The 14496-nt window shown below is 38.8% G+C and overlaps 1 long non-coding RNA gene across 1 annotated transcript in view; it reads left to right on the top strand.

The window, feature by feature from the left end:
* Window positions 1-2938, top strand: part of LOC141510940 (uncharacterized) — a 54675-nt gene extending 51737 nt beyond the window's left edge. Inside the window, exon 4 of the long non-coding RNA XR_012475206.1 lies at window positions 1636-2938. This is a non-coding gene — a long non-coding RNA (uncharacterized LOC141510940). The remainder of the gene's footprint in view (window positions 1-1635) is intronic.
* Window positions 2939-14496: the final 11558 nt, after the last annotated feature.

Below are 14496 nucleotides of genomic sequence, written 5' to 3'. Positions count from 1 at the left end.
TAGATCACTAGACCTGAGATCAGGAAGAACTGAGTTGAATTCTGTCCTCAGACACTGGCTTTGTGACCCTGGGTATATCATATCACTTCTATCTGCCTCAATTTCCTTATTGGTAAAATGACCTGGAGTAGAAAATGGCAAACCACTCCAGGATATTTGCCAAAAAAACCCTACATAGAGTCAAACACCACTGAGATGACAGAACAGCAACAACACTGAGGGTCAGGTTTTGGTGATGACTAAAATGAAAGTAGTCATTGCCTTCCAGGAGTTTACATTGTCTTTGGATGGAGCCAGAGCAGGGACTCCTGGCCTTTGATCACCCAGAACAGAGATCTACTCAGCTGCAAACTTCTCAAGCTTGTGGTAGGGGAACAGCCATGCCTCAATAGCATCAATGATGCACCCAGGTCCATATAAAGAAGGTTATTGGCCCAGAGTCTTAAAAAAAATAGGCTGGGGTCCAAAGACAGCAAGGTACTTATTAAATGATCTAAATATGATTCCTAGGATGGAAACTAGACTTCTTCCAAGGAAGTCCTAATCCAGCCAGATGAGGGAAGGAGGTCATGAGAATGGCAGGAGCCTCAGGGAGACTGAGTTCAGGCAAACCATTGGCCGAGGGCTTTGAGTGGAGAAGCTAGGCCCTTTAGCTTGAGTCAGAACTACTGGCCAGGGGGGAGCTGGTGTGCATTGTGTATGGACTCACATTCAAACACAAACACTGAAACACCCATACAACCACACAGAAACACTCAAATACAGATGCAATCACAAATACTCACACACACACATCCAGGCACAAACACACACACATATCCCACAGATGCCTCAGATTCCCAGTGTGAAATGGTCTTGAGACTGACTATAGGGAGAATAACTAGAGAATATTCATTCTGATTGTTCTCATTTGTTCCCTAGAATTTCAACTGGGAGGAAACTTAGAACAGGGTATGTCAGAGGTGGGAGGGTCTTAGAACAGGGGATGATAGAACTGGGGAGGGGTAGAGAAAATTTTAGAACATGGAATGTGAGAGATGGGAGGGCCTTGAGAACCTCTACTCAAGCTGCCAGCAATTATAAAACATCTAGTAAGTGGCAGGCACTCTGTGAAGTATATAAAATAAAATCAAACCAACAAAACAGTCATTGCCCTCACAGAGTTTATATTCTACTGGAAAGAAACTTTGTAAATATGAAGAGATGGACAAAACATAAAAGGGGTCTATAAAGGTATGTGAAAAGGGAAGAAAGACATCAGCATCTAGGTAGGCCACAAAAGGTTCTGAGCTGAGTTTTGAAGGAATCAAGAGCATTAAAAGGAAGAAGTGAAGGCACAGCCAAAGTAGACAGACAAAGAAGTAGAGATGGGGGATGGAACACCATGATGGAGGAATTGTTAAGTGGGCCAGTCTAGGTCAGCTATATGAAACATAGAGGCACAAAGTGAGGCTAGAAGAGGAGAAGGCAGTTGTTTGAAATCCCATCTCAAGTTAAAAGCAGATTCCCTACTTGGCCCCCCCCATCTTCATATTTTCCATTTCATTGTCCTGCGTAACCTAATAGCTTGTTCTTTATGAAAGAAAGGAACATAAACTTTCATTTCCCTGGGGTTTGTTTTCCTGTCTTTTTTAGGGTTCATGATGTTTCCCTTCTACAAGTTGCTGGCTTGGAAAAGAAGTTTTCCAGATGCCAACAGTTACCTCATAAATGTTTCTTACGAGGAATAATTGAGGGAATCAAGAGGCGATCGTCAACACTCTTGGAGTAACTCCTCATGGGAATGTACATTCCTATCTTAGAAGTGGGATATGGTGGACTGGCAAAGGCCCCAGTGCCGAAGCATGAGTTGAGAATTTGGATGGCAAAATGGAGAATCTTGTTTGACGACTGACCTCAGGGATGAGGGCCAAAACTTAATCTGGGAAGGTTGATTGAAAGATGACAGCTCAGAGGCTTCAAAAGCTGAGGTGAGGTGGCCCAGGGCCTATTGACTATCCCTAAAGACTTCTTCAATAGTTACTTCTGGAGCATGGAAAAATCCATGAGGAGACAATGATGGACAGTCTTGTTTAGTCTGAATTTGTCCAGCATGGCGGGGGCAGTGTGGAAATAAAACTGCCTTGAGCACAGAAGAAAAATGAAGACATTTAAAAAACATGGTGTGGCCCAGATCTACCACCCAATCTATTGTCAAAGGTATTGGGGCTCCTGAAGGGTTTTTTCTTTTAACAATCCTATCACAACCAATCCAGTGAGACATATTTTCTTTGGATAAAAAAATCTCTCATATGAGAATCTGTCCATATGCCAATCAATATCAATAGGCATGTATTAACTTTAGCTTCTATATGTATTAAAAAACCTATCAGATTTTAAAGGTGTAGAGGATCTTAGAAGATGTCAAGAATAAACAGTGAGGAAACTGAGGCACATTGAAGTTTAGTCACTTGCCAAGGATCACATACAAAGGAGGATTAAAACTCAGAAATTAAAAGAAAATCATATACAAGTTGAAGAAAATATCAATTAAATCACTGGTGTGTGCGAGAGAATGTCTTATCTATTACTTATTCATCTGAACTAAGAAATCCAAGATGCTAACCAATTTGAAAAATCCTTGTTACGCTCCATCCAGCCCCCAAAACTGTTATTCCAAAAGCCAGGGTCTGACTACATCCCTCCCTGGGTTAAGAACTTTTCATTTATCCCTTTTGCCTTTAGAATGAAAACCAGACTCCTCTGTTCTTTAGAATGCCTCATTATCGGGATTTATTGGCCTGTCAAGATTTAGTGCCAGTCTCCTGATCTACCACCTTGAACCCATGTCAAAAATCAGGATCCCAGCTATAGAGAGAAGCTCTTTGATCTAGAGTCATGTCTATGAACTTCTCAGATCAATCTGTCTATGAATATATATATATATATATATGTATATATACACACACACACATATATGCAAAATGTATATGAACACAATTATTTCTTTCTTTAACTTGTTTTTTTTCCCACAATTACTTTTCAATTGAATTGGCTTCCTTTATAAATCTATGCATTTTATTTCATGCATTTAAAAACACAATACTGAGGAGTCCATAGGCTTCATCAGCCTTTCTACCTAAGAGGCCTATGTCACAAAGGAGATTAAGAGATCTAGTCCAATTCTTTTTACAGATGAGGTAAATTGATAAATAGAAAGGATAGGTGTGACATAAAAGTTGTATCTGGGCTTCCCTGAGTCCAGGTGAATAGTGACATCAAGAGAACAATGAGTAGAAGAAAAATGGAAAAAATCTGCAAAACCTTTTTAAAATAAGCTCCTTTCACCACCAGGGTCTAAGAAGCAAGCATTTTAGGACTTTGATGTCTTTCTCCCAGGTGTGCTTGATAGGAGGAGAGTTTTACTTGAAGAAAATGAAAAAAAAATTGAAAAAAAGGATGAGGGTAGCCTGGTGGTCCAGTAAAAAGGATGTCAAGAAAATGATTCTTTTCTCAGTTCAAATTTGGCCTCAGATTCTTATTATCTGTGTGACCCTGGGCAATTCACTTCACCCTCTTTGTCTCAGTTTCCTCACCTGGAAAATGAGCTGGAGAAGGAGATGGCAAAGCATTGTAGTAAAACATCAGATGGGACCATGAAGAGTTGGACAAGACTGAAATGACCAAAGGTGGAAGAAGTAGTTTGTGCAGGAGCACAATTTTGAGGGCACCAAAGGATTGATTTTGGGTTTAGAGAGGAAGAGAAGATACTGGAAACATGGAAAACTCTCAAAATCTATTTATTATCCCAATGGGTGATTATGAGACTATAAACAATTATTGATTTATTTGTGAACTTTGCAAGTTATATACAAAACTGTTTGAAGGAAACCTATATATTCATTGACTCCATCCTTTATGAGGGCATTAGGGGAAAAAAGAGGTCAGCTTTTTTCAATTGCTATTCCAAGGAGGAAGAAGAGTATATTCCTCTCTGTTAAGAAGAAAAGGCCTTGATCTTGACCTTGAGATATTTTTTTTGTAATGGGTTGTCTATTAGTTCTCTTATAGACTTAAGGATTCTTTTTAGGGATTCATTAGGTTGAATGGCCAATTAAGACTGATTTTCTATGTGATAATTTTTCAGAAGATAAAACTGAGGTCCAAAGAGGGGGTTGTGGATGCAGTGAGTCGTGGAAGAGTGAGGACTATAATCCTAATTTCCTATTTCTGCTTCTTTGAACAATTCTTCCATTTTACCTTGAGTAAGTTTTGAATGGTATCTCTGAGAAAGATATCCCTGAAGTGAAATTGAACTGTTTGGTAGTGAGAAGAGTTGTAAAAAATTCAGAAACTTTTCCTCTGTCTGTCTCCATATCTAACATCTCTTGGTTCCAGGTCTCCAAAGAAAAGAGCTCTCTAATCAGGAATCTTTAGACTAACAAGAGAATGAAAAAGAATGCAACACATGGATGGGATTTCAGGTCTTAGCTCACATGATACATGGTCATTCTTAAGAATTTTTCTTTTGGGGGCAGCTAGGTGGCACAGTGGATAGAGCACTGGCCCTGGAGTCAGGAGTACCTGAGTTCAAATCCGGCCTCAGAAACTTAATAATTACCTAGCCGTGTGGCCTTGGGCAAGCCACTTAACCCCATTTGTCTTTTTTTTTTTTTTTTGCAAGGCAAATGGGGTCAAGTGGCTTGCCCAAGGCCACACGGCTAGGTAATTATTAAATGTCTGAAACCAGATTTGAACCCAGGTACTCCTGACTCCAAGGCCGGTGCTTTATCCACTATGCCACCTAGCCTCCCCAACCCCATTTGTCTTGCAAAAATCTAAAAAAAATAAAAAGAATTTTTCTTTCCAAGTAATCTTTTTTGACATTTCCACTAGTTCCTTCCTAGGAAACAAAGCAAAACAAATGAAGATTTTGTCTGCTTCCCTGACTCAAGGGTTCCTTTCCTCTGCAAGACTCAAGGCTAACAAAACATTAAACTGAAGCAAGTCTATTGCAGGTAAGAGTAACTAGGAAATAATAAAAATGGTCCCTTCTAACTAGATCTCCTTCTGTTAAGGTCCAGGTTAATTCCTGAATTCAGTCCCTATTCAATGATTTGAAGTCTTCTCTGAATGGCCAGCATGTCTGAGGTGCTCATTGCTTCTCCTCATTCCAGTTCTTATCACTGCTACCACTGTAAATGTTCTGTCTCTCTTGGGACATGCAGCTTTTCATCTTTAGAATGGGCAGTTTTGTGGGTCAACTCCCAGACTCTTCAGGACAGGCAGTTCAGTCATGGCTTCAGGATAATTCACTATTTTTCTCATACTCACCTGGCTCACTACCACAGGTCAAGCTCTGCTTCTCAGCCCAGAAGTCGACATGGTCCTTAGGGCCACTGACCAGAACCCTAGGCTCTTTCAACTGCTCTCTTCCTCGGATAAGACCTGATCCTACATTGCAGATGAGGAAGAAGAGGGAGCTCTTCTCTAAAAGACATTAGTTTCAGAAGAGAGCAGAGAGAGATTATCTAGATTCTAGATTTATTTTGTAAAATTTCAAAAAGGAAATTCGTGTGTGTGTGTGTGTGTGTGTGTGTGTGTGTGTGTGTGTATGTGTGCACATACAAAGTGAGCCATAAGTTCAAATCTGGCCTCAGACTTTTACTAGCTGTGTAACCTTGGTTGTCACTTAATTGTTTACCTCAGTTTTCTCATCTATAAAATGAGTTAGAAAAGGAAATAAGTATCTTTGCTGAGAAAACCTCAAATGAGATTACAGAAATGACTGAACAACAACAAAATCATCAAAATATAGGAAAGACCTTAGTACCGAGAATGCCAGGTGGGGCTTTAGAACAGAGAAGTATGATGTGAAAACACAGTCAGAACTAGACAGGACCTTATGGTCTCTGTCTCTGTCTCTCTCTCTCTCTCTCTCTCTCTCTCTCTCTCTCTCTCTCTCTTCTTTTAGATTTTTCAAGGCAATGGGGTTAAGTGGCTTGCCCAAGGCCGCATGGCTAGGTAATTACTAAGTGTCTGAGGTAAGATTGGAACCCAGGTACTCCTGACTCCAAGGCCAGTGCTCTATCCACAGCACCACCTGGCCACCCCTATGGTCTCTCTTCTAACCTAAAAAGATTTTGTTCTAGCATTCTAAGCTCCCTTGCTTCTCTCACTGTTGGTGTTCTCTGGTGTCATTCAGCTCTGTTTTCTAACTCTCTTGTTCTATAGGTTACTAAACTGAGACTAGAGAAGAAAAATGATTGACCTAGGGCCCCAGAGTTCACTAGCAGAAGATCCAGATCTATAAATCTAGCGATCCTACTATGAATCCTTGCTGCCTCTACCAGTCAGTCTGTCTGTCTCTCTCCCCTTCTTTCTTTTTCTCTCTGAATCTCTCTCCCTTCCCCCATCCTCCTCCTCCACTTCTATTCCAGGAGAAGATAGAAAAGTCATATTCTTTGCTATTCCAACTCTTTCCTCTAGGAAATCAGAAAAGATCATTTTCCTGTCTGTGAGACAGCTGGGGGTCTGTCTGCCTTTGAACTCTTTAGGATGATGTGGTTGATCATCTGGAATAATAAACCCCAGGCTGGTGGCCCCAAGGAGAGGGCAGCCCCTTGGGACCTCTGGACAGCTTTTCCGGGTTATGCTAACAATAGGAACATGCCACCATGTTGCTCCTTCTAACAGCAGACAGCCCTAGGAGGCCTGCCTGGTGTGAAGGGTCTCTGCCTCGTCCTGGGCTTTACAAAGTCAGTAAGACCAAAGAGAGCCAAGTGATTCCTCATGGTGATGGTAACATTAACACAACTTGGGACTCTTAAAAAATGGGGGTATTTTTAGCTTCCAGCTGCTTCAAGTGGGAAAAAAGAAAGCAAGCAAGCTAGAATCCCAGTGTGGAATTTATTATTTTCAGGAACATAATTGCTAACAGCTTCTACAAAACTGTCTATGTGTGCAACAGATAACCACATGGTACTTCATTTCACAAGGAGAGATGGACAAAAATCATTCGATTTAAGTCAATAAATACTGAGGCATCCCTGCATTTGTAGGTCACTGTATTGGACACTAGGGGTAAACAGAGGTAAATAGGGAGCATGGTTCAATGGAAATACTAGATTTGGAATGTGAGAATCAGGGCTCAAATCGTAATGCTGTCAGAAACACAAGTGCTACTTACTTATCTTTAATATCTCCAGATCTGTCTCCTCATCTATAAGATTAAGAGATTGGACCAAATGACCTCTGAGGTCCCTTCCACTTGTGGATCTAGGATTCTATTCCTCTAAGGCATGGTCTTTGACTCTAAATATCTTATAATCTATCACTGCCATTTTCCTCAGGCATGCCAATAGGCCTTGGATCTCATTAGGGTCCTGTTCCCACCAAAGGTATGGTCCTCCCAGCCCATCCAAATCATTCTGTATCACTCTAATCAATACTGTTCCACAAATTTTCCACAGAGGGTCTATCCTCCCGACCACACAGGGATGCCACAGGCCTGTCCACTGCTTCTGTCTTGCTCCCGACATATAACCAATTCTTTTGTTTTACTGACACAAAATTTACTAGCAAAAATTCTTCAGTGACATCCTATGCTTCATCCCTTTGGCAGTCTCTTATTTGTTATTTGTTGAGACCTCTATGTGTCCAATACTTATTGAGTGATAGTCAACTTAAATTATTTGGTATTTAATACATTTATGATCTGTGTTTTCTGGTCATATACCAACACTGGGAGAATAGGAGAACTTTTGTCTCTTTGAGAAACTTGGGGTCATTTAAGAAGCTTTGCAACTTTCCCAAAGAAATCCTTTAATTCTGTGTTCAATTCCTTGTTGTGTTTGTTATCATTGATCTTTCATTTTGAAGAGGATCAATGACCTCATAGAGTGACGACTTGAATTGTGTGTGGATTGCATTTAAGGGAGGCGGAGGGTACAAAGTCGTCAACCTCATTTTCTCTTCTTGAAACATCAAAGTCCACTGGCAAGTCAAAAGTTAGAATGACTGGCAATATTCTGGGATGCACTTAGAGCATGGTCAGGAAGTGCTTGGAATAGACCACTCCCTAACTTATTGATGGGTTAAACCCATCGGCTGAGACAGTTTTACCTGGATGTGGTCGCTGTGTATGTAGCCACAAGTGAGAGTTGGGTGAAAAGTGGACACCAAAGTGGATAAAGAGCACTGAAAAGGGCATGGCAAGCTCTCCCATCATTAGTGCTAGCTCTCCGGAAAAACCCTTACATACCTTCTATGTATTGTCTTATGGAGAAAAACTATCTGTATCTTGATATTCACCATACCTCTCTATTAATTGTATATATCTATCTCTATATAATTTCTATATCTATATCATCTCTATCTATATAATCTATATCATTTCTATCTGTCTATGTCTATAGCATCTATATTATCTTTATATCATCTATCTATATCTATATCTGTCTATATATCTATCTATATATATATGTGTGTGTGTGTGTGTATAAATATAGTGACTAGGTATCAACTAGCTATTCAAATACTGACTTCATTTCTATCTATAGACTATCAATACTATATATGCATTCATCTACATACTGATGGATATGCTCTCTAGATCACTCATTTAAGTGTATTGTAGTCTGAACAATAGGCATTGTTTATCTTGGTTTTTTTTCAGATTAATAGATCAAACGTTTTTTCGTTCCATGGGACTCTGAAGCATTCTAGGACTTGCCATCACCAGGACAGTATCTGCACACAAGAGTATCTGGAGGATTTATTTTCTTTTGGAGCCATAGTTTACTGATTTAGGACTTATATATAAATATATACATATACTTATAAATATATATTTATTATCTATAAATATATTAATATGTATATAAATATATGGATATGTATATAAATATATGTGCATATATAAAATATATGTATATATTTATATAGACACATAAAATTTAAGAAAGAGTAGGGGAGGGAGGGAAGGAGAGGGAGAGAAGAGGTTCTTTCATATCTTACTGCTGAACCCTATTCTCTAACACACTTGTTCTGTTCTCCTTCATGCCACTTTTTTCTAAAGTCTCTCAGTATTAAATAAGATATTGATTTAATGTTGAGAGTTTTATTCAGTTCATAGACTATCTCTCCCCCTCAACCACTGATGTTAATGGAGTAACTATTTCTTTTCATAGTAAGCTCCTTTCACATGCTTATCATCAGCCCTGTAAGATGAGGCAATTAAATATTCAATGACATGATATTTCTTCTTGTGTTTAGAAGTGTGATAAAAAATAATTCTGCCAACTTCTTGATTTGCCTCTCCAAGGAGAACCCAAGTCATCATTCCATTTGGCTTCAGCTTCCTTTCATCTTCTGTTTTCCTTCATAATGCAAATGTCAAATTTGACATGATACAGCAGCTCTAGGCTTATGTCTGCTCTTTGGTCATTGGGCAAACAGCTTACATTTAGCACTCCAAAAAACAAAGTTAATGTTTATAAATTGTCTAAAAATTGGGTCATTCTCAGCATCCTTGGCCCTGTTTTCTACTACTTTGCCAATGCCAATGCAAATGCCAATGCAAAATTGGAAAGAAACCACATGAGATTGTGTGACTTTCTGTATTTTTCTTTGTTTCATGGGTTGTCACAACCAAAGAATTTCTCAGTAAGTGGTCAGTTTGTTAGTGATGAGTACCTTCATTCTTTGCTTTCCAAGGAACAAGATACTTGACCTAGAAAAAGTGCTGGGAGGGACACTGGATATGGTGACTACCAAATAGCACACAAAAGAAGAAGAATTATATTTTAGAAACAAATAAATTAAAGATAGGACTGGTTATTGATGGGGAAGCTTTTTTAAGTCATCTGTCTATGGCAGCACATCATTAAATTATTGAAACAAGCATAGAAGATCCATACCAAAGTAGGATAACAGGATTGTGAAGATAGAACATGCAAATGACATTCAACTAATCTTTCCTCGTTTTTCTTTTGTAAAAGTTGATCTTGTTTCCTCTTTCACCATATTTCCTCCTTCCTTTTAAACCCCTCCTTGTAATAATGAAGAGCTAATAAATAAAAAGCAGTAGCAAAACACACATATACAACAGCATATACAACGCTCTACACTCGTAGCTCCTCTTACCAGCTATTCTCTGAAACCAACATTCAGCTGTGTTGTAGAAACCAACATTCAGTAAGTGTTGCCTTCGTTTCCATGACTAATCATGAATTCTTTGTCCTAGTTCCATTTGCTTCTCTCTGCATCTTTTCAAAAATGTCTTCTCACATTTCTTTGAATTCTGCATGTAATTTATTTATTATGGAACATTAAGATTCCATCACATTTATATAAAAATTATCCAACTATTTCCAATTAATGAGCATTTATTTTCTTTTCAAGTTTTTTTGTTTGTTTTTGATACCATAAAAATGCTGCTATAAATACTTTATTAACCATGGGACCTTTCTTTCTGTGACTGAACTCCTTGGATTATGTTTCCTGAAAATTTTAAACTAATAGATGGAAAAGATCATCTCAAATTTGTGCCTGGAAAATGGTAAGTAGTAAGTGGGTCATAAATGCTTGATTGAATGAACAGATAATAAGAAAGCTTTTATTCATCACTTGACCTTCTCTAACATGAAAAGTTGAAGAGGAAAAGTCTTTCTTTTCATCTCCAAAGTTAGCTCCAGTTCTTGAAATTTTCTAAATTCTTAATAAATACTTGTTTACTTTCTGACTTGCATTGGTTCAAGGAGTTTCTGCCTCTAGAAGTGTCTTATATTAAGGAATTCATATGTCTAATCTCTATCCCTCTACCTATTCATTTCTTTTTTTTTAAGGATTTTTTTTAAGGCAAATGGAGGTTGTGACCTGCCCAAGGCCACATAGCGAGGCAATTATGAAGTGTCTGAGGTCAGATTTGAACTCAGGTCCTCCTGACTCCAGGGCTGGTGCTCTATCCACCATGCCACCTAGCCATCCCTACCTATTCATTTCTCTTTCAATTTTTCTTTTGGCTTATAAGCATTTCTATTTTTATTGCTGAAAACTATTTATCTCCTCAGAAACTTATCTAATAAGGAATAATTTTTGGTCTGATCTACAATAAAAAGCTTGATATCTGGGATATATAGGAAACAAACACAAATAGATATTCAACAAATAGCTTCCCTCCCCCTCCCCAGGATAACAAATTCTATTCTAACTCTGGTTACATTTATCCTCCTCCCACAATATATTTTTTTGAGATTGTAGATCTTTGCTTCTCTCAAATTTAGTTATAATTTTATCCAATTGTATAAACTTGAGTAATTGGATTGGCAAATCACTAAAGTTGCAACTTAGATAACATTAGACATTTTTATTATATTAAAGCAGCCCATCTATGAACAATGAATCTCCATAATCTTGACTTTGGTAACGAACAATTTTTAGTGGTTTCTATAAATGGGCCTTTTGAAACAAAATTGTGATGTTGAAAAATGAAAAAAAAAAAGGAATAAGAGAACTGACTGATATAGATGATCATTTTTCTACCAGAAGAGTAGTCAGTATCAACTATCATAATAAAAAAGATGAAAAGAACCTAGAAACCACCTTAGTCAGCAAATACTCAATCTCTTTGTCCATAAGAAAGATATGGAAACCCTGTATAAGGACAACTGAGTATATAAGCTTATTTGCACAATAAATTCATATTTGTAAAAAAGATTTATAATCTTATGGCAAAAGATGATATAAAATTATGAGCAGCGCTTTGATATAAAACAGAAAAAGGCAGTAGAAAGAAAATAAGTTTACAAAAAAGTTTGGCAAGTGACCCAAAATCATACTGAGTTTATTTAAAGTTGGAATTGGACAGAGAATTTCAAGCTTATTCAACTCAAGATCTGTAAACAAATCAGGTTTTCATCATCAAGGATTTTGTAGCCTCCATCTTTGGATTTTAACATTGGTCCTCTTTGAGAAGGAAGGACCAACAATAAAGTCACAGTACTATAATGTCAAGATTTTCTCATCTTTGTCTCCTTTAGTGCCACTTCCACATTTTCATGTAGTGAAAATATGCACGGAAATGTACTCTCTGTAGAGTTCTGAGGGCACTGAACTGAGGAACAGCCTTGAGCCAACTCTTTGTGGCTATTATGAGTAATGCAGACTTTATTATTATTGCTCCTCCTTCGATCGCAACAAGAATCAATAACAGCCCAAGTGTGATGGCTTGTGTATGAATGGGTGTGAATGATCACAAGCATGATGACTTGCAGCTCACAGTTGCTAGCCTTGCTTTCTCTTTCAGAGTCAAAGATGTCCCGTGGTGGGACAGGTCAAGACATTTGGCAATGACCTAGGATGCAGTGAGTAACCTTGACCTTTCTAAATTAAGTTCTTTCCTGGGTCTCAATTTGTCCTGTGAACTGTATGTCTTCAGAGGGAAGGTGGGAAATAGAGGAGAGGATGCTCCTGAATATTAAGGGCCATATATTCAAGCCTGTTCTGCATTTTAAAATAAAACTTGTCCCATATCTGATGTCTAGTCAGCCTGAATATTCACAGAGAATTGGTCAAATTTTGATGTTTCTAGAGGAAAATACTCTTCTACTTCTAGTGTTCTGTGTTCCACATTCTAAAATTCTGTCTTATAAGATTCCTTTTATTTCAGGCCTTCTAGTTTCTCTTGGCTTCTCTACAGTAGATACTACCTAACAGAAGAGTCAGTTAGCTAGTATTTACTAGCAAAGTGGGGTAGCTAGGTGGCACAATAGATAGAGCTCAAATCTGACCTCAGGCATTTATTAGTTGTGTGACCCTGGGCAAGTCACTTCACCCTGTTTGCTCAGTTTCCTCATATGTAAAATGAGCTAGAGAAGGAAATGACAATCCATTCTAATGTCTTTGCCAAAATAACATCCCAATGGCATCATAAAGAGTTGGAAACGATTGAAAAGCAGCAGTTGTACTAAGTAAGCATTAGAAATATGAAGAAAGGCAAAAATCAATCCTTGCTCCCAAGGAACTCCCAGTCAACATGCAAGTAACTATGTAGAACAGGATATATAAATATATCTCCACACACACACACACACACACACACACATATATATATATATATATATATATATATATATATATATATATATATATATACACATATATACATATATATGTGTATGAGAGAGAGAGAGAGACTCAGAGGAAAGGAATTAAGATGAAGGAGATGTGGGAAAGGCTTCTTGTTTTCATAAGATGGGAATTTAGCTGAGATTTGAAGAAAGTCAAGGAAGCTAGAGAGGCAGAGATGAGGAAGGAGAGAATTCTAGGCATGAGGATCAGCCAAGTGACCAAACCCAAGCTGTGAGATGGTGTATCTTACATGAGGAACAGGCACCAGGCCAGTGTCACTGGATCCAAATGTTTATATTGGAGAGTAAGGGGCAAGAAGATGAGAAAGGTATGATGGGGAGGCATTATAAAGGGCATCAAAAGCCCAAAGAATTTTCTCTTTGATATCAGGAGAGACCCTGGCATTTTCATCTGAGTGGAGAATGGATTGGCAAGGGGAGAAGCTTGTGGCTGGTAGAATCAACAGTTATTGCAACTGAGCAGGTGTGAGGTGAAGTGAGCCTGCACCGGGTCTACAGAGCACACACACAGGAGTGCCCACAGCCCACAAAGCCAGAGCCAACTCCTGTGGTGGAAATAGCGATCTTGGCTACAGCCACAAAAGTCAAGGAAGCAATCCCTCAGTCTAACCTGTCAGCAAGGTCTAATCTGCCCCATAAACCTGCCAGAAGAGCCTCTGGTCTCACAATTGGAGGTAAAATTGGGACCTTTTCCCACCAAGGTGGGGAGTCATTTGGGGAGAGGGCTGGCCCCATGAAAGTCCCCTGCATGCTGGTGGGCAGGCTCCCAGAGGGAGAAGGAGGTAACTTGCTGATTGCCATTCAAAGTCCATGCTTTGGCCAGAGATCAAAAGAACTCAGTTTTGGAAACTCTGACATTGATGGGATGACTTTCCTCCCCTGCCTTGCACATTTTCATGCCATTTTCACTCTTACATTGATGTTTAGCAGAAAACTCAGGAACGATTTGGATATAGCATTTCCTTTCCTGATCTTTGGGGGTGAGACTTGGAAAGGAGGCAAGACTTCTCTTGAATAGTGGCAACAGCACTTCTTCATTTTAGTAAGTCCTCCTTTGAGGAGGAAGGCCATGAAAGGCAACCTGGCATGGTGGCCTGCCTAGATTAGGACCATGAGGGACTGGATTTAAATCACTTTTAATTCTAATATTTCTCAGCTATGTGAGTCTGGGGTCAGTTTCTTCAGTTGCAAGTAGGGATGGGATGATTGATTTTCTTAACCCAATCCCATTTAAAGCATATGGGGAGATGCCCAATGAATCAATATCATATTCCTTAGACAAAATGGCAAAGGCTCTTGGCATTGGACTGATGTTCACAGAATTGTGTTGGAATGGGTTGAAACTTGGCCTTATCTCAGGGCCCAT

The sequence above is a fragment of the Macrotis lagotis genome, chromosome 2 (genome assembly GCF_037893015.1).
Source record: "Macrotis lagotis isolate mMagLag1 chromosome 2, bilby.v1.9.chrom.fasta, whole genome shotgun sequence".
NCBI classification, from domain to species: Eukaryota; Metazoa; Chordata; class Mammalia; order Peramelemorphia; family Peramelidae; genus Macrotis; species Macrotis lagotis.
The sequence above is the reverse complement of the archived record's forward strand: the minus strand, read 5'-3'. Positions and strand labels throughout refer to the sequence as shown.